The sequence below is a fragment of the Scomber scombrus genome, chromosome 4 (genome assembly GCF_963691925.1).
Source record: "Scomber scombrus chromosome 4, fScoSco1.1, whole genome shotgun sequence".
In the NCBI taxonomy this organism is placed as follows: Eukaryota; Metazoa; Chordata; class Actinopteri; order Scombriformes; family Scombridae; genus Scomber; species Scomber scombrus.
Genome location: NC_084973.1, coordinates 4,481,110 through 4,502,808, shown reverse-complemented (window position 1 = coordinate 4,502,808; position 21,699 = coordinate 4,481,110).

Genomic DNA, 21,699 nt, shown 5'->3' with positions numbered 1-21,699 from the left:
GGATGATCTTCTCCTTGGATTAATATTAATTCGTAATCTCAAGGAAACTTTTCCAAAAGCACGAATGTAAAACTGTTTTATCGTCTTTTTCTAAAAACAAGTGTTCGAAAAGTCTTCATCATTTTTTTTTCATATTCCTCCAATTCATTTCAAATCATATTCCTTTGCTGCCAAACTTCCCAAACCATCTTCATAATTCTTCCAATTCTTCTACTAGCTCTTTAATATCATTTCCTCGTATTACAAACCACCCAAAACACACACACACACACACACACACACACACACACACACAAACACACACACCATCTTCTCTTCACTATTCTACCTTCTTTCCTTCCCTTTTTTTCCTCCTCCTCCTGACACCTGGGATCCATCTTGCCTGGGGTCCAGCCATCATCCAGGTCTCCCCTTTGAAAAGAAGAGATGGAAGTGAGGCCTTAAAACTTTATGGTGAGAGCCTTGGTACCACATGCCGTTTCAGTAGCAGCGCTGCTAGCGGGCCCGCCGATTTATGGCTCATGACACGCATATATTTAATTTGTAACCAAACACTTCCTCTTCCCCTCGCTCTCCTCAGAACTCTGGGACACGTCTTGTTTTCTCAGGTCAGGGGTTAAACAAAGGAAACATAGTGCTGGCTAGCTGAAGGGCCAGAGCCAGAGGCGGGGGGGGGGGGGGGGGGGGGGAGTGTGAGGGGGTATAGCCTGCACATCTGAGGCCAGGCGAGAGTAGACTGTGGGACACATCAGGGTTAAAGGTTTAGCTGTGATATCCGGCAGGAGGGCTAGACCACTGCGAAGACCTTAAAGTGGACAGGGAGCAGGAATCAGAGCCTTTTTTTTGTGTTTTATATAATGACATCTGAACATAAACTGCCGGATCGTCTTACACCTCCCCTCCTCTGCAAGAAGCCCCCTTCCCCTGTTGTTGCCCGTGACATCTTTACTGCCCCATTGGTCGTAAACCCCCCGAGGGGCGGTCCCAAACACAGTTACACGCCCCACTAGCTCTCCACCTCTGTGCGGCAGTGTATAAACATATAAGTTTATTTAGTGTGAACGTCCCGCGGCGCTCGCTGCTCGTCCCCTTCGTAAAGCCGAGCAGCCAGCGTGGACATTGGTACTGGATTTACTGGTTGTTATAAAGGGACCGTGCCTCTACACTGACTCACAGCATAATAGAGGGGGGGGGGGGGGGGTGGGAGAAGGGATAGGGGGGGTATCCACTGCTACAGCATGCTCTAGAAACCCTGGAGTTACTGTCATACTTATCTGCATCCGATTAGCCCCTTTCAAATATAACATGTATTATGCTTTGTAGACCTGGGCATGGACACAGGTTCAAATTGACCCATATTCACCAATATTTGTTCACATTTTAGGAAATTGGTACCATTAAAAGTTTGCCCAATTAGCTTTTGACCAGCTTCTGTTCCCATGGATGTATAGACAGCCATCACTGACATCTTTAGTAAGTTTAAGTCACATTGAGTGATATAAATATGTGTTTCATGTTTGGGTGTTAAAGGTGCAGTGTGTTAATTTTTGTGGCATCTAGCGGAATGGATTTAGCAGAAATGAAATATAATATTCTGGAAGTATGTTTCATTGTGTGAAATAATTACAAATTAATTAGAGGATAATAATAATTGCTCTGTTTTCGTTATCTTAGAATGAGTTCTTTATATCCACTGTCATGTTTCTACAGTAGCCCAGAATGGACACAGCAAACACTGGCTCTCAAGAGGGCTTTTTTCGTGCAGTCATCATATGTTCTCCTACATGCTTGGAACATGAGAGGAGTATTGAGTTGGTTACGATCTGTAATTTCACATAGATGCCACTAAATGTTACACACTGCACCTTTAAGATTTGACTTATAGTTATACCAGGAAGGAGTATGATCGCAGTTTTTTTATGTTTTTTTCTTCATGGCAGTGTCCAAAAATCACTCCCTGTTTACTACATAGTGCTCTACATTTACCCTCCACCATTTTATTCGAGTGTGTGAATGCTGAGTGTGTAAATAACACTTATCATATAGTACACAGTCTCACTGATTATCCAATGTTATATTTAAATGCTTCCACTAGAGAGAAAAATATGTTTAGTATGGTTTGTTTTCTTTTTTTTGGTCATTTGGGTTAATTTGTCCTTTAACTCTTTGCAACAATGACTGGATTGGTGAATGAGCTAAATGAACTTGTTAAACACTGACTCATTTTGTCTGAACACAAAGAAGCAGAAGCAGCGATGAGAGAAAGCATATCTTTCTATCACATGAAGAGTTGCAGCCGGAGTCCCTCTCCACTCCATCTGCTCGGTCCAGAGAGCTGCCAACTACAGCTCAGCAACAGCACACGAGCCCCCACACACACGCACACACACACACATCCACTCATTAAATCCACACTCACATCCACATTCAGCTCCACATACTGTATATTCATTTAAGTTTCACTTCAGGAGAAAACCGTCAAAATAAATTGTCAGAGCTGCACGTCAGTAGCGGTAAATAGGATTTTAAGTCCGTTACATGATCTTTTAATGTGGATAAAAATCTGATGAAATGATCTGCTTGCAGTCACAGCACAGTGCAGTTCTAAAAAACCGAAGCCAACAGAGTCAGGCTCTGTGCTATAAACAGAGCCGAGGCTGAGGTCTGGGCTGCCTTTATAACTCCTGTCTCGTTTAGAGGCGTCTTTATGAGCCATTGTTCACCATATGGGGCGCGTTAAAGCCAGGGACAGCAGGTAAATCACAGGCCTGGGCCCAGCACACACACACACACACACACACACACACACACACCAGCCAACAGACTCCAGGAGGATGTGGCCACCAGCGTGTGTGTGTGTGTGTGTGTGTGTGTGTGTGTGTGTGTGTGTGTGTGTGTGTGTGTGTGTGTGTTGGTTGGTAAAAGATATCACTACACTACAGTGTTGACATTGAGCTTAGTTGTAAAATGAGTATTTCTTTATTTCTTTATTATATATTCTTTAATATGGGTTTATTAGAATTTGAGTATTGTCTGTATCCACCAATCACCATCTTGATATGTTTTGTCCAATCAAATTGTTATTAGTGCTCATTATAAAATATATAAGCATTTGCATAAACAATGAACATATTAAAGTATAATTCCACCTTTAAATTCAGTAAATTGTTTATTTTTTGCAGTTATTTACATTATAAACTTGTTTACATTTAAATGTGTTTAAATTATTATTATATATAGTATTATTATTATGTCACTACTACTGTGATGCTAATAATCATAATAATCATAATTCTAGAATAATGATCTTATTGATCAGATTAATTTTCAATGTATTGGTTCATTTATCCATATTTATAACCTTAACATAAAATATGCATCATTAGTTCATTATTATACTTCCATGCTGTTTCAGTTCATTGCTGATGAATGGTTCCCCATAAAATGACTCAATACACAGTCTTAAAGTATCTGTCCCATGTCCAGTTTAGGAAGCTGTAGCTGTTGTGCACACCTCTTCCCCATCCATCCATCCCTCCCTCCCTCCCTCCCTCTTTCCCCTCCCCCGTTGCCGGGCTGCTCACCAGCAGGGGGGCCTGTAATCCCAGCAGCACCATTGTGCGGACCGGCAGGTATTTCCCCCGTCGCCGCTGAGCAGCAGACTCAGCTGACTGGCAGCGCTGTGGGAGCAGGAGGAGTTCTCCTCCTCAAAGCCCTGCTTCCTTACTTCCTGTCTGTCAGCCGGTCTCTTTCTAGAAACACACAACAATAAAGACAAAGATGTTTGTTATCACTGATCCAGAACCACATTATTAGAGATAAGAATCACTTTTCAAAGTAGACGTGTGAGAGAATTCATGTGTGTGTGTGTGTGTGTGTGTGTGTGTGTGTGTGTGTGTGTGTGTGTGTGTGTGTGTGTGTGTGTGTGTGTGTGTGTGTGTGTGTGTGTGTGTGTGTGTGTGTGTGTGTGTGTGTGTGTGTTTAGGTGTTTGGCTGTTTCATTCCTTCCTTCATACCTTCCATCAACCTGAGAGATTACCACTTAGTCTCCAGCAGCTTTCCATTCAGACCAGTGGAGGGGTACACTTATTTAATCTTGACTGATCTGGCCTAACCAGTGAGTGGTTAATGTTGGTGTTAGTGTGTGTGTGGGGGGGGGGGGGGGCTCCTCTGATCCCTACAGCTGTACCCTTTAGAGTAGGGGTTTCCAAAATAAAGTTAGGGAATCTCCAAGGGTCCTTGAAGCAGTAGCAACAGGTCCCCATTAATAACACTATATTTTATTTTTTAACATCCTCACTAGAAAAACAAAAGCATTCATCATCTGATGGAAAGCAGGAAGTAGCTTAACTATGTGATATTTTACAACTCTAGCTGTCAGTTCTATCAGTTATTGTAACATTGTGCTTACCAAAATAAAAGCTGAATGCAACAACATCTAAAATATGTCAGAAGAAGGTTTGTAGACAATCCAGATTATATAATCCACTTCAATTGGAGGTCAAACTGAAAGTAAACAAACCTGAAACATCAGTAACAATCCTTCATCGCACATGAAAACAGTGAGTGTAAAGGTGAAAGCTGAAACAGGAAGTTGGTTTGTAAAATAGGGATGTTTACAACTTATTATACAATGTAACTGTTCAACTTCACACTAACTAATCTGGAGGTTTGTTTACAACCTGATGGACTGACTGCTCATCTTTTATGTCCCATCGGTTCTATTTCATGGGATGTTGAAAAAAACCTAAACCTCTTTATGTCTTGATGTTTACCAATTGAGGTTTGTGGCAGTCAGATATGTCAAAGAACAGAAAGTAGTCAAAGTACGGTGGCTGCAATGTGCCAAATTCAGGGTACCGAATTTTTGATACACATGCCAACAATGTGTAAAAACTAAAATCATGAGTAGATGGCTTATATAGAAAACAGTAGGCATTGGGTTTTAGCGAAGGTCTTACACCATTGGTGGGTGTTTCCCCAGGAGAGAGGGTGCAGTGGAAAGAAGATTGAACCATGTGACTTTGACACAATGTCAGTCATTGGTTTAAACCTTGACCACAAACTCTCTACTCACTCTCATCTGAGTATTTTATTGTCTAAACTTCACCTTAACTATTGAACCTTTGTTAACCCTTACATATGTTTCATAGTCTACACACCCGCAGTTTGTTCTGGGTCAATTTTGACCCGCTCTAAGAATCTCCTCATAAAAAGTGTCTATACCACAGATGTGTTTAGAAAGCATCATTTTATTCCTATTTTACCTGAGACATGAAAATATAACATAGCAATAATGATGTAAATGTATTTTATGTAAAGTGAAAATAACAAGAACTTAATGGAAGTGTGGGGTTTATTGTATAACCATTAGAGCCATCAGTTTTCACTACATCATAAAAAGAAATCCTCATAACTACTATCTTATTAAAACTATGAACTATTCATTTCACTAAAACACATGTCAATAGATACGGAGATAATTTGACCCAGAACAGCCTCAATGGACAAACATTTGTAGCATCTATACAAAAGTATAAATATTTTCATTTTTGTGCATTTTGGGTCACTTTAGGAAAAGTCATCAAATTTCAGATTAAAAGACATTTCGGGTGATTTTAAATCTGTCAAATTTGACCTGAACAGCATGTAAGGGTTAACACTTTGGGAGGATCTGAGCAGTGAGCTGAGGACTTATTGTTTAAGTTACTAATGACAGAACATATTGGACAGAGCATTATGAGCTTTTACTCTCACCACTGATCATTTTGGTTATATTGGTGCATCCAGAGCTGATGCAGAGAGGTTTCTTAGTGTTGCTACAGTAAATGCAGCGAGTGTATCTCAGGCTCTCTAAACAGTGGCACATTACTGTAGCGGCCTGTTAGAAGTTCTGTCCTGCTGCCTGTGGCCTTTGCAGCCCTGGTGGGGCGCATTTGTCCCCCCTGCACCGCTGCCCTGCCAGTTGGCAAGCCTAAGCCAGGAAACTGTCAGTGTCGATTGAGCTGAGTGGAGGAGGTCCTGCTAAAGGAGCCTTGCTAGTTCCAGGACCCACCTCTGTTTCCAAAGCATGGGAATAAAGAGCTCTGCATTCCACAGGTCTGAGCTGCCAGCTTTCCCCCTGCCCATAGTTCACGGGGAGCCCTGAATGAGATTAACAAAAGCGTTCTGTTGGACCCCTCTTGGCCGGATTCCACGTCAACAGCTCGCGGGGTCAGGGGTCACACTAACTACATTCATTCCCAGCAGACCCCTTGCTCCAAACACAGGCTGCCAGTCGCACAAACTCCCAGTTTTTTTTTTCCCTCTAATCCCCCGAGATATGTCTGATCTCTCCACATGTTTCTGCTCAATTAAAGCAATATCACACCTTGCAAATGGAACGGCGAGAAAGAGAGGGGAAAGCGGGGCGAGAGAGCGCGGCCGCAAAAGACGGAACAGAGGAGAGAAAAAAGTGAGAAAAAGCGAATGAATGGAACACGGGGAGAGTGAAAGAGAGGGAGGATAATGGAATTATTAATCTGCTCGTGTAAGAGCACTAACACATGAAGTCTGCGCACCTGATGAAACACCGGAGGCAAAAGCTCAATAGTTGATGGAGGACACATGATTGGCATGGTAGTAAAGAGAATACACACATGCGGCGAGCGGCACAGTGTACGCTGACTCACACACACACACACACACACACACACACACCTGCTCACTTCTTTGGCTCGACTATGAAGTGTATTTGAAATCCAGTGATGTATTTCTTCAACAAAGATGAGGATTTTTGCATCATTTCTGTATTCAATTTGTGCATCAAATATACCAGAAGATCAGATTAGTTGAATATTATAAGCTTTTTGAATATTTGAGCTGACTTTTTATATTTTAACGTTTTATTTAATCAATTGATTTTAATAGAGAGTAGTTTCTGTGCAAAATTGGAAGTGAAGCTGCTAAGTTGTAGTTATTTACTGCAGATATTTCAAGTTAACCTGCATGTAAACTGAGATATGAGGAAATAATACTGCATTTTGATAGAAACTGGCACAGGTGTGACTTAAATAATATAAAGCTACACAAAGCAATGTTAAATGTGTTCTGTAACAGAGAATTTATCATTTGATCATCTTTCAGCTTGTTGTTTTGGTTACTGTTTACATTCAGTCTCACCTCTCTCATCAACTTCATTTCCAACCACAGCAGGAGAGGAATGTGTGAGTGAATGTTGCACTTATATTCATCAGGTCACCAGAAACATGACTTTTTCTTCTTTCTTTTTTTTTTTATTGGGAGTGATGCTCCATATCTGCTGGATTTTTAAAAGAGGTTAATATAGATTTGTAAATATGTCAAATGTGAAATGTGGGTGTGATGTTCAGCCTGTTGTACAGTTCTATCCCAGAGGTAACAGAAAGATTTTGAATAATACATTAATAACTGTTTCTCATCCCTTACAGAAATGAGTGGGAATATATGGATGTTTAGAAAAAATGGGAATAAACCTAAAATTGTATATCACATTGTAAAGAGATCACTGATTTCCCCACTGTGTGACGAATAAAGGCATAACTTAACTTATCTTATCTTATCTCATCTCATCTCATCTCATCGTATCTTATCTTATCTTATCTCATCTCATCTCATCTCATCTCATCTCATCTCATCGTATCTTATCTCATCTCATCTCATCTCATCTCATCTTATCTCATCTCATCTCATCTCATCTCATCTCATCTCATCTCATCTCATCTCATCTCATCTCATCTCATCTCATCTCATCGTATCTTATCTTATCTCATCTCATCTCATCTCATCTCATCTCATCTCATCTCATCTCATCGTATCTTATCTTATCTTATCTCATCTCATCTCATCTCATCTCATCTCATCTCATCTCATCGTATCTTATCTTATCTTATCTTATCTTATCTTATCTCATCTCATCTTATCTTATCTTATCTTATCTTATCTTATCTTATCTTATCTTACAGTATGTTTAGAGTACGAGTATGTTTCTCAGTTTAAGGTCCTAAAGCTTGTATTTTATATTTAATGATTGATGCTGAAGTAACATCTGAATATTCCAATCTTTATTTAGCTCCAGTTTTTTACATTATAACAAAATCATAATGTCAACACTGAAAATAAAAGGTCAGAAATAATCTCAAGACGACATCAATTAAGTGGCTGATCTGGTGCTTCCGATCATATTACATGGCAATGATGACACGTATGTTATGTTCTTCCCACCATGCACATGTTAGCGAATCAGAATCATTCCAAACTGACATTCATGTACTCGCTATCGCTAATTTGTACACTATCGCGCCCCTATTTCTGTATTTCTGTATATTAGGAAAGCTCTGTTGGAGTGGTGCAACAGTGGAGAGAGCTGTCAATCATTGCAAAGAACACTAACCCTTCATACTGTTCATATTCAGATGCATCCACAGCATCTCTTCATAATTAGTCTCTCACATTATTAATGAGCCCCTCATTAGTCAAAGGTAAATATGTGATTCATCCTTAAAGAATCTTTAGAGAGATACTTTTATTCTTTAGTTTTATGAATAATAAAACATTAACAATCACACCTATGTTACATAAAACAGGGGATCATGACGAGTTTAATTAATTATATTAAATTTGAAGAATGCCAACAGTCATTTATGAATGTTCTAACTAAATATGGGTCAAACACTCGACAGAAATATATATCAGCTGCATACAAATGTTTATAAGAAGTTGGAATATTTCCATTTTTGTATATTCTGGGTCACATTAGGATAAGTCAACCCTAACCCTAACCCTAACCCTAACCCTAACCTTAACCCTAACCCTAACCTTAACCCTAACCCTAACCCTAACCCTAACCCTAACCCTAAACCCTAACCCTAACGTCAAATTGAAGGCTAAAAGTAAACAGTATTTAGCTCTCAAATGTCAAAATTGGTCAAATTCGACACAGAACAGTATGTAAGGGCTAAAATCATACTAAAAATACTCTTAGTGAAACAAACAATAGTTTCAGAAGTAGAAGCCAGAAAAGGCAGATTGAGCTGGTGAACATGTCATTGGAACAGCTGTTTACAGTCTGATTATGAATCCTGCATACAGCCTGCAGACCTGTTGCACCACTACCACGCAGTTCCTCCATAACTAAAAATAAATAGTTGCTAAATGTGTAGATGTGTGGAATGGATCTAGATGATGTTCCAGATGTGCATCGTGTTTCCTCTCTGTCCACAACAGACTGTGATGTAGTGACACTGAACAGGCTGCACATATCACAGCCGAATCTGATCTTATATATATATATTATACTGTCATCTAAAGGTGGGAACAGAGCAATTTTAACCTCCTGAGACCCCAGCTTTTTGTTTGGTATGCATTTTTAATTTCTACTAGATATTTAGACCTGACATCCAAGCATTGTCTTTGAAAAAATGATGTCCTCCTATCGGGACAATGGGTTTATTTTACTGTATAACACAATTAATTCACCAGTGTATAGACATTACATTAACATCTTCCCTTTGCATAAATGATAATAAAGTCTTATGTCCTCAACATATGTACGATGGTCTGAGGCTGTTCTAAACTGATTTGAAGAGTAAAGGAACAAATTGAGATAAGAACATGTTGATGAATCCTGGATTTGTGCTTTAAGCCCAGATTGATGTGTACACACTATTTGGGGAATGAGGCCCCGGTGTTTTTTTTGTGAATCAGCCTTCTTCTGCCCTCAGTAAACATGGAGTCTCTGCCCACAACATGAAAAAGTCACTCTGCGTTTGGGCTTGTAGAAGAAGTAGAGAAGTCTGCTCCGTCCTGCATCTGAAATCAGTTAAACCCAAACAGCAGCGGTAAACCAAACTGGACAGAGGAGGGGGGGGGGGGGGGGGGGGGGGGGGGGGGGGGGGAGGGGTGGGGGGGGGGGGAGAAAGTAGAGTGAGAGTAGAGAGATATATAGAAAAGGGGATGAGGGTGAGGTTGGTGGAGGAGGAGGTGGGGATGGTTTTGGTGGGGGTTGTTCACAGAGAGGATCATACATTACTTTTTTCTCCCCCAGTATTTCTTGTCCTTGATCTGCCTTGCTTTCTTTAAGCTGGATCCAGAGCCCCACCCTCCTGCCGAGTCTTTAGCCCAGAGGAGGGGAGGCCTCGGCCAGCTGCAGGCTTCACTGGAGCCCTGTGCGCAGAGGTGGAGGAGGAGGAGGAGGGTGGTGGGATGGAGGGAGGGAGGGAGGGGGGGGGTTGTGTTGTGGTGGATAGAAGCGGAGAGAAAGAAGCAGAGAGAGAGAGAGAGAGAGAGAGAGGCAGCCGATGACAGCGTGAGTGCAGCAGAGGATATTGCACTCAAAGACACAACACGGGACACTGAGAGATTGAGTTTCAAAGCAGGGGGGGGGGAAAAACTCCACTTCCGTTGCTCACACTGTCCGAAAAACGGTCAGCAGTGGTCGAATGTGACTAATGTAGAACGCCGTGTGACAGGACAGCAAGGACCGGACACACCCAGAGCTTGTAGCAATAATGAGTTATTAATAAGTGTTATTATAAGGGTGATAGATCAGTTGTAAGCCATTAATAAGAACATGTTTGGGTTGCCAGGTTGTGGGAAAAAAAGGGTCTGAAGATAAAAACACCAACTAAAAGTATTTTTAACAACCTGGCAACCCATAGTCTTATTAATGACTAATAACTGATCTATATAGCATTAGTAAAAACTATTAATAATATACAATCTATAAGCCTGTACATCCTATCATGAGACGTATGCATTTGACTTTTATTTTGTATTCTGATTTCAAAAGCATGAAGAAGGTTGTAGTTTGTAGTCTTTTTGTCCAATACTGAAGATTTTTAGTTATTTGTTCTATAAAATATTAAAATATGCCTACATCAAATTTCCTAGATGCCAAGGTGACATCATAGTATTTGTCTTGTCAAAATAAGAGTGCAAAACCCTTTGTTTTTTTTAAGTTTATGATGATATGAAACAGAGAAAAGCTGCCAACCTTTATATTTAAGAGGCTATAACTAATGAACAGATTTACCGATAATCACAATTGTTTATACAGTTGTCAATATTTCTGTGATTTCAGTTGTAAAATTGATACTAACAAAATGATAAATAGAAGACGAATAAACGTTGTCATTGCAGAAGAAGTACAAAGAAAATTTGCTGTGAATATAGAAAATAGAAAAATATAATAAATACACAAACACACACACCTACACAATCATCCTAAATATATTCAAATATAAATAAAAATGTAGTTTTGTAGTTTAGTTTTGAATTCATTTGTCAGAATACCAAAAGTTATCCACCTTCATAGCTAGACACCTTATTTCCATACAGCCAATCAAATCCAACTCAGTCCAAATTGAAGATAACAGTCTGCACTAACTGCTCATCAAGAGACCTAAAGTGGGGTCTCGAACCTAAGGTTGAGAATCCGTATGACTCCAAGCAGAGGAGTGTCAGAGAGAGTCATGCAACCATAAAATCACAAAGTGTGCATGTAGGTGTTAATATATAATGTTTCCTATGTATAAAATGATCATCCTTCACAATAAAATACTAAATCATTTTACTTTTAAAACTAAGAAATGATTTAATATTCACTTTACATTTTGAATTGAGTGATGATTTGACTCGGAGCTCTTGAATCCCTCACATGTTAAACTTCATTCAGTGTGTTCAGCTCTACTTCACATCAATATGCACAGCTGGTCTGTGAGTTCTGGGAGTCCAGAGGAGAGGAGGGTGTGATGTGGTTGGGTTTAAAACACTGTCCCCCTCTCATCAACAGAGGGCGCTAGGACTCAATATGTGGATGTACTCAAATAGAGACAGAAAAGCTTGTTTCTTTTAAAATTAATAAACTTCTATATTTAAAAAAAAAAAAGAAAAAAAAGAAGAGGTTTATGTTTGATCAAATTAAATGGCAAAATCTATAAGATGATTTAGTGATGATGTAGAACAAATGAAGAAAATGCAGATGTGTGCATTTTTTCATGTAAGACATCTAAGCAGCATCATGTGTAACCAGGGTTAAGTTGGATCAGTGATGTGTTGGTGTGAGGGGAGATCCAGTTGCTCAGATGCAGTCGAATCACATTTGTAAAAAAAACAAGAAAAAAAAAAAAAAAAACAAGATCACAGACATCCTCTCTCTAGTGCAAACAGTGAACCGGCGAACCAGCAGCATTACCATAAGGCGCAGCAGCTCCAACATGTGTAACCAAACAGTCAAATCCCAGAGATGGTGTTTTATGATCTGTTTGATAACTTGTGTGTAACAGCGCTCCCTGTTCATTTATAAATCCCTGGTAATCCTCCAGAGGTAGTGACAGCTGATTTAGAGACGCTCAGGGCTCTGTTGGTGAAGATAAACTGAGCTACTAGTCTAGCTCTGCCGAGAGTCTAAATCACTCTTTAAAGAGACAGGAAGCCATGGCGTCACCAGGGGTCGCGGGGGCCACTGGTCAGCCATAGCTTCATACGCTAAGAGTCGGCCTCGCTACTGTGTTGGCAGCAGTTTTTGGACAGAGAGGTCCAACAAAAAGTTTCCTGCAAGAAAGAAAGGGAGATAATTCATACATCTAATGGGAGCCATAAATCCCCGTATTAACTTCAACGTGCTGCATAGGAGGGCACGGCCCGGAGAAATAAGAGACAGATGAGGGCAAGGGAAGAAAAGAAACATCAATTAAAAAGGTAGAAGTAGAGCGGAAGGGGGAGGGTGGGTGGTGGTGGTGGAGAGGGGGGGAAGCGTGGTTAACAGAAGACAACAAAACGAGGAGGGAAAGATCGAGGTTCGTATATGGAGACATGATCCAGACAATCAAAAGAAGAGGTGGTGGTGGTGGTGGTGGTGAGGTGGGGGAGGGCACCACAAAGGGAGAGAGAGAGAGGGTAGAGGGGACTTAGGGGTGACGACGGGCCCCGGTGCAAGGGGTGAGACAGGAGGCGAGAGGGGCCTGGTGGCAGGGCCCGGGCCTGGGTGGTGCGGCGCTAACAGGCCCCCGGGGACCCGGCGCTGCAGGACCATATGGGGAGCAGTGAAAGGGAGAGGAGCAGCGGGAGCCCCGGGCTGACAAGCCACCGCTGCCCCTGCTTCAGCTGTTCCCCTGGAGCCCCGGGGACCTGGGGATTAGAGGCACACAACAAAGACAACACATACAGGACAATACACACACACGCACACACACACACACATATGCATGCACACTCACATATGTATAAACTCATTCACACACTGTGGATGTACTGCCAAAATAAAGCAGAAAGAACAGAGTCCGTCCACTTATAGGCTGCAACAAAGGCAACACACACACACACACACACACACACACACACACACAGTGGACACAGTGCCAGTGGAAAGTGGCCAGGCTAAATTCAACCCGCTTATGTTTTAAATGATGGACAACCTTTAAATGAAACATGAGCCAGATGAGACGATCAGAAAGAGAAACGCTTTATCTGGATTATATGAGCCGCTTCATTTAGAGGTCAAAAGGTGTAAGAGTGACAGGAAAACGGTGTGCACACCGCTATGGTAAATACGGTAAATCAAAGTTAATGAGAGAAGGGAGTTTGTTAAGTGTCAAGTGGGATGGATACTTCTAACGACTTTTACATACACCACATACCCATATCATGTATTATACTCTGCCTGTATATTGTTATTCAGTTTTTAAGGGGATGTATGTTTTCTTTTTCTAAATAAGTTCAACTAAGGTCAGTTTGTTTAAAACTTCATCTCCTCTTTCCCGCCTCTTTGGACTTATTATAGTGATGTTGCCCCATGTTCATATCCCTGAAATGAACTTTCTAAGTCCTTATAACCAATAGGAATGAAGGCAAAACTTATGAAAACATGATACAAATTCTCCCCACAGTTAGAGCATCTTTAGGTTCCATAACGTGACGTGTCTGAATGAATCAGAGTGTGTAGACAGGATATATTAATCAAATCATTTTGGATTTATTCATTCTTATTTCCCTTATTTGTACAGGAACAATATTTAACCTTTTATCGGGTGAATAACTATATATTTGATAACTTCCATAAACATCCATAATAGCCTGCCCATGCCTCTCTGCTAGGTTGTAGAACCATGTGGAGTTTTAAATATAGACTTACCTATAGACCGATGAGGAACCATATATGGTAACTATGGCAACATAAAAATGAAACATTTGGAAGAAAGTCACAAAAGCAAAAAAAAAGTCACGTAATATCCCCCAATAACTCTCTAGGGTTGAAATGTTTGATTTCCAAGTATTTTAATGAGTGCTCTTTAAAGGGTTAATATTAACATAAATGCTCCTAATGCTTCTTTACATCAGCTGTTTGTTTGCATTTCAAAATAAAACTCAAGCACAAACAGAACAGGATGTATAATATGAAAATGATACTCAATAGCACTACATCACACATGTCAGCTAGAAGTGTGTGTGTGTGTGTGTGTGTGTGTGTGTGTGTGTGTGTGTGTGTGTGTGTGTGTGTGTGTGTGTGTGTGTGTGTGTGTGTGTGTGTGTGTGTGTGTGTGTGTGTGTGTGTGTGTGTGTGTGTGTGTCAGGCTGAAAGCATTTGGATACTTGATACTGTTTATTTGATTGGATTGCGGATAAGTCAGCGAGGCTCAGTGAGTGTGTGTAGCCTCTCTAGCCCCACAGTGACACAGAGCTGTAGTGGACTGCTGGCCTCCACCCACACCTCCCTCACCCGAGCTGTCAGATCAGGACTGGACGCAGACTGGACCAGTCTCTCTACTGGCTGCTACGACCAACAAGTTAATGAAATCATGCACTTTTTACATGAGGAGAGCCTCAGATCGCCTTCATCTGATATTTTTTTTTATATTGGACTCACAGGAAGAGAAAAGAGAAGTATTTTAAAGTGTATTAATCCCCCAAAATGTTCTTTTTTTAACCCTTACATGCTGTTCAGATCAAATCTGAACCATCTTGACAATGGAAAGCAATACAAACACTTTAAATAACGTCTTTAAGCCTGACATGTTATGACTTTTCCTAAAGTGACCCAGTGCAAAAATGTAATATTTCAAAATCAGTTATTTTCATGCAGCTTTTATACATTTTTGCACATAGAGGGTGTTAATGGTCATCATGAAACCTTCCATTCAAAGGTTGCATCCTTCACTTTCAATAAGTTAATAGAAATAATTATAGCTGTTCTCCTTTTAGATAACATGAGATCATAATATAGTGTGATTGGGAATGTAGTTTAACCCTGTAAAGTCTGAACCATCAAATAATTGCCAGAAAATTGTAATTCTTTGAAACTGGAGTGTTCATTGGACCTTCTGACAAGTCATTTAAAAATAAATTAAATAACATAATGCATATATGAGTTTTATTTAAATATGATACAAGTTTTATTTTGTATCATATTTGATACATCTGGAAGTTTTTGCAGTTTATTTTTCATAGAATGTTTTTTTAAACAGACAAAAACATGAATACAATGCTGTTTAAAGCCCTTATAGGTCCTGCATAAAGCTCATATCACCATCTACTATATAGGTGATGATGATATGGTGTATGGTGATGATACATAATGCATGAAATACAATATAAAATGACAATTGACAGATGTACAGATACATGAGCTTTGATACACACATCTTCAACAGGAATTCATATAATTTAAAAAAACTACTAAATATTTAGTAATTCAACAGTGCATTGGTTTGTATCTGATCTTATACATCAGGTTTCACAGGAAACACATGATCACACTGATGATGTAGAGCTCTCTAAAACTCATAGAGGGTCAAACCAAAAGAAAACATGAAAACAGCTTAAGGAATACTGGTCAGAATATGAACAGTATGGAAGGGTTAAACATATAGCTCAAAAATAATCCCAGCAGCATCATCCAAGGAGTAGTGGGTGCAGTATGAAACTTTATATGATGTTAAAAAAACAAAAAAAACATGGAAAAGGTAGTTTTTTTTAAGCCACCTGCTCTGGAAACCTGCCAAGTCCCTGTCAAGCCCAAAACCACAACTTTCAACTTAATCTACTCTTCCCTAAAACTCACTACCCTGTGCTGTGATCGAGCCGGTGGAAGTTACCTGTCTTGATCAAATACGGGATTGTGTTGGTGGTACTGTGTGTGTGTGTGTATGTGTGTGTGTGTGTGTGTGTGTGTGTGTGTGTGTGTGTGGTTGTGGGACCAAAATCGGAAGCTTCACACCGCTACTAAATCTACCCCATGGCAGCGAGTACCTGCTGCCTGCTATCTCCGTCCCTCCAGTAGGCCTAGCCCGAGGCCATGAAAGCAGCCTTGGCTAACATTAGGCTGCATTTCCTAGGGCTCAGTGAAACAGAGTACCACCTGTCCTCCTCTAATAACACACATACACACACATACACACACACACACACTCACACTCACACTCACACACACACAAAAAAGAAGTAGGTTCACCCTCCTCTTTCCCGTCTTCCATCTTGACAAAGACAATGAGCCGCTGCCTCTTCTTTGCAGCGCGCATTGAGGTCGAGGGGCTGACGGGCAAACCTTCCTTCGGGCTCAGGAGGAGGAGGAGGAGGAGGAGGAGGAGGAGGAAGAAGGTGGTGGTGATGGTGATAGGGGGAAGGAGGAAGAAGAAGTCTGCAGTGTCACACCACCACCACCACCACCACCACAACCACCAGCCCCTCTCTCCAATCCATCCCAGTCACCACCAGACAGTGTTGCCTGTCTGCCATATTGAGTCTCGAGTCTTCTTCCTACTCCTTCTTCTTCTCTCTCTCTCTCTCCCCCCCCCCACCCCCCCCCCACCCCAATTCCCCTAGTTCAGCTTGGGATGACAAACAGCTAATTAATTTCCCTGACACCGGGAGAAGCAAAGACTCAAGCTGAGGAGGAAGACCGCCTTTAGCAAAAAAAAAAAAAAAAAAAAAAAAAAAGAGGAGAAGAAGTGGAAGTGGTGAGATTAATTCATGAAGCTCGGGCTTTTTTTCTTCTTTTTTTTTTTTTTTTTACTCTTGGTAGTATTTGCATGAGGAGTTCTGGCTGTGGACTTCAGTATGCGCCGTCCACACGCGCACACACACACACACACACACACACACACACACACACACACACACACACCTCTAATTCGCATTCACCTCCTCCTTGTCTGTATTTTCCTCAACTTTAGCCTTTGGCGCTCTCCCTCTCCAATGACCTCATACATCAATATGAACCAAAATGCATACATTACACTCATTAAAATTCATGTTCAATCCACTATATTCATAAGAATTAAGAAGTAAAATAATATTGGGGGGGGGGGGGGGGGATAAAAAAAAAAAAGCAGGAATGTGGCTTTAGCCTTAATTAGCCACAGAATGAACTCTTTACCTCTCTACCTGTTGAATTTTTGGAGATATTTATATGTAGATTCAAATAATAGAGGCGGTAAATGTACCCCTATGGAGGGAAATGGAAGAAGTTGTCAGGTTGAAAAGGAGTGTTTATATACATTTTTTAAAATGTGTGTTTATCTGATTGTGATAAAAGAAGTGGAACTCCTCTCTTAAAGCAAAAGAAAGTGAGCGATTGATCTCATTATGTCAGCGAATGAAATGCTTTATGGTCATTACATCACAGCCCCGGCTTGCTCCCCATGCTTTATTCTGTATTATGATGTATTGGATTCAATTCCTCACCGGCCTCAGATATATATATATATATAGAGAGAGAGAGAGAGAGAGAGAGAGAGAGAGAGGGAGAGAGAGGTAGAGAGAGAGGATGTCTCTGTTTTCCAAGTCTGTCACGTGAAACAGGCCATTATTAGCTTCACACTCCAAATGATGTACGGAACGGTTACTTTACAGAAACGATCGGCCCTTTACTTTTAACGAGAGCGTATATCATAAAGTAATATCGGGGGCCATAATCGTTCATCATTATTGAGACGACGACAACGCCGCCGCCGCTGCTGCTGCTGCTGCTGCTGCTGCTGCTTCGGGGAGCTGGCGGCGGAATGGAAAACAGATTTTGCTCGAGGCTGGGGCGGAGGTGTCGGAAAGGCTTGTGTGAGAGGATGAAATCTGTGGGTTTTTTTAAGCCCCCACATAACCCAGATTGAATGATTTCTAATCAGTGTGAAGAGATAGAAGACACACTAAACTACTTTACTTTCTTTTTTTTTTAAATCCAATATGTGGAATATTAGGAATGGATGTGTAAGAAACCAGATCCTGAAACACTCCAGCTGATTCATGTAATCACATTCATCTGAAACAGCTGTCATGTCTGTGTGTTTTATCACGGAGTAGAGTGAGGTCATGTCTCCGCAGTTCCGAGCAGCATGGAGGGAAGTTTAAGTTCTACGATGTAACATTTTATGAACTTATATATGCTGATGCTGACTTTGTACACTCAGTATATCAGGATTAGTCATATTAACCCTTACATACTGTTCATATTCTACACCATCACAGTACATTCCGGTCAGATGTGTTTAGAGAGCATCAATAGTCGATCTGACTGATCAATAAATGGGTGTTTTTTTTTTTACACTACTAATTTTTGGAGAAAAAACAGCTACTATCACACAATATCATGTCCTATTTTACCTAAGACATGAAAATATAACATAGCAATAATGATGGAAATGTATTTTATGTAAAGTGAAAATGAACTGTGGGGTTTATTGTATAACCATTAGAGCCATCAGTCTTCACTGCTACATCATAAAAAGAAATCCTACTATCTTATTAAAAACAGATTGCATGGATTAAACAGATATAAGGTGTCAGTGGGTAAAGCTAGGCTAGCTCTTCCCTCTTGCTTCAAATCTTTATGCTAAGCTAAGCTAACGGTCTCCTGGTTGTACCTTCATACGAAATGCCGCAACACTGTCTCAAACAAACATCAGAGCTGCAGCAGCCATAACTAATGGACAATGATTTTTACTCACTGTCTGTATTAGCAATGTGTTATTTATGGTTCATTATGTAATGTTTATCTTAAAATAATTTCTTTCTCTCTTTTTCTTTTTTTTTATTGTGCTTTGCTAAGTTGTTGACGTGCCGATGGGCTACAGAGTAAAACTAGCCTTTTGGCTAACCCTGACGCATTAGCATTGTGGTGTAAAGTACAATGTTGATTGATGTGTACTGTCCCTACCAATAAATATTTTCTTCTTTTTTTTATAACCATAAGCAGTTGGGTTACAATATTTCCCATAATTCCCACACTATGTTCATGTGTGCATATCCATAACCCCTGCATACACATATTTATATTCAGCCTATACATACTATTATATACAGCCAAATCAATCTTAAATAAATAAAAAAATATATTTTCTGCTATATATGAAATTGATGTCGATCTTGTCATCTAACACTCAGCAAGAAAGTGAATAAGCGTATTTCCCAAAATGTTGAACTAGTCCTTTAATTGACTGGTTTAGCTGCCTAACCCTAACCAACCTTCAACCCCTGCTTATATGTCATAACTGCTGTATTTCTCTAACCTCAAACAAACTACAGACATTATGTAATGTGAGTATTTTTTTTAAATGTTGGTATTGAATGCAATACATTATTGTCATAATTGTATGTAAGTCAGGTTTACAGAATTGTCTAATGTTAACAAACTGCTTTGTTAAATTGGATTCATTCCAACAATCATCCAGAACAACTGAAGTTTGGTGATGTGAAAATCTCAGTGTGAGCAGGAGGTTTTATCTTCCTGTGAACAGAGAGGCAGAAGTGTCCCAGCTTGTGTGTGTGTGTGTGTGTGTGTCCCAGTCCCTGAGCGTAAGGTGAGAGGGTTGTTGTGCTCTGTGTTTTATTGCACTCCAGCCTGCAACTGAGCCAGACTTTTAATTGCAGTAGCGGTGGTGGGAGGGGCCGCCGGGGCGGGCTCGTCACCCTGCTGCCGTGAGCTGGGAGTCAGGGCAGGTCCTGATCCTCTCCCCGGGGGCCCTGGGGCCCAGCAAACTGTCACCTCTTCCTCCTGACGCTGCACACCTGAGGCTCCCAGCCCTGACGCCCCCCCCCCCCCCCTCCTTCCTCCTCCTTCTCCTTCTCCTCCTCCTCCTCGTCTCACCACCTTCAACCACCACCACCGCCACAGCCTTGCACCCGCCGGCCCTGCTGACATTATAAAACTCACAACGTCTGTCTATACGCGTCCGCTGATCAATAGGCTTGACTCGGAGCGTATCGACGCTGGCATCGGCCTCATTGATCACATCCAGCCCTCCATGGTTGGGTTTTCAAAGATAATTGGGGCCCGGGAACCTGCCTCCTTATGAGTGACAGTGGGCTGAAATGATAATCAACTGGATTCAGTCCAAGTACAATCCCAGCAGGACTGGCTGGACTCGAGGCAGACGGCAGGGTTTCCTATTTTTAAAAGGGGGTCTTTTAGTTAAGCTGTAGCCTCCTACAGCCATTCAGAAATCATAAATACTGTATCTATGGCGATTGGGGGAAAAAAAGCTGCTAATATCACATCATACGACAATATGTGCACACTAGCAGAAGTGGCACTTTTATGATAGATCTGAATCAATGTGGGAGTATACATGACAAAATATGGCTGAGAACTGGAAAGGCATTGATTTATTAGTTAAGACAGAAGTGCCACAACAGCCAGATACCAAAAATATCCTCCCTCTGGACTTTCAGTCCCCCCCCCCTTCTCAAATTGAGTGTCTGAGAGATGATGTAAGGCTTTAATAAAAAGCCAGGGTACTGATATTGATATTCATTATTACATGGCCTGAGCTAACCCCATTATGTTCCCATTAGGCCTAATAACATATACAGCTAACTCATTTGTTTCATTTAGCCGTTCTGCATATACACAAAATTAAATGACAGCGGATGGTGACAAAGGGAGACGGAGTGGTGATGCCGTTTCAAAGGTCTAAAGAGAAAAAAAAAGGGAATCATCTGAATATCAAAAGAGATCTATGGAGGATAATGAGCGCGCTAAATCAATATTTCATATGTGAAGAGTGAGATTTATAGTGTTTATTGTAGTGTCGAGCAATTCTGTTCTTTTTTCTTTCTTTTTCTTCCTCCTGACACAAATTCGTAGCTGCTTTCCAAGCAGGTAGCCACAACACAAGGCTGAGCAGCACCAGAATAGCTTCTCGAGGGTAGCGATGTAGCTGGTGAATTGGGTGAACGACGGCGAGCCCAGGGCATAGGCCTATATATTCAGAAGGATTCAAGAGGACTCAACCTGCTTTTTGAGGATGAAGGCTGCTAAAAATAAGCCAGAGGAGCAGAAATCACAGAGAGAGAAAGAGAGAGAGAGAGAGAGAGAGAGAGGGAGAAAAAGAGAAAGAGAAAGAGAAAGAGGAGGAGCTGCCATCAGCAGGCTGGGCTGGGGTTTTTGCCCCTCGCTGATTTAAGCCAGAAAGCTCCCACATCTCCACTGCTGCCCCCTCTGCCCCTGCTGCCCCATCTCTGAGCCCAAACCCCCTGTGAGACACTGTGCCCCTGTGCTCAGGCTGTCAGGCCAGCACACCAGCTCGCTACCGAGAGGCATTATGCTAATGGGGAGGGCCTCCTTCCCTCTCTCTCTCTCTCTCTCTCTCTCTCTCTCTCTCTCTGCGGCCCTTCACCGCTCAGTGGATCGGCTTGCCTTAGGGCCCTGCTGCTTGTTTTGACAGAGCATCCCCTGATAGTTGGGATTAGTCC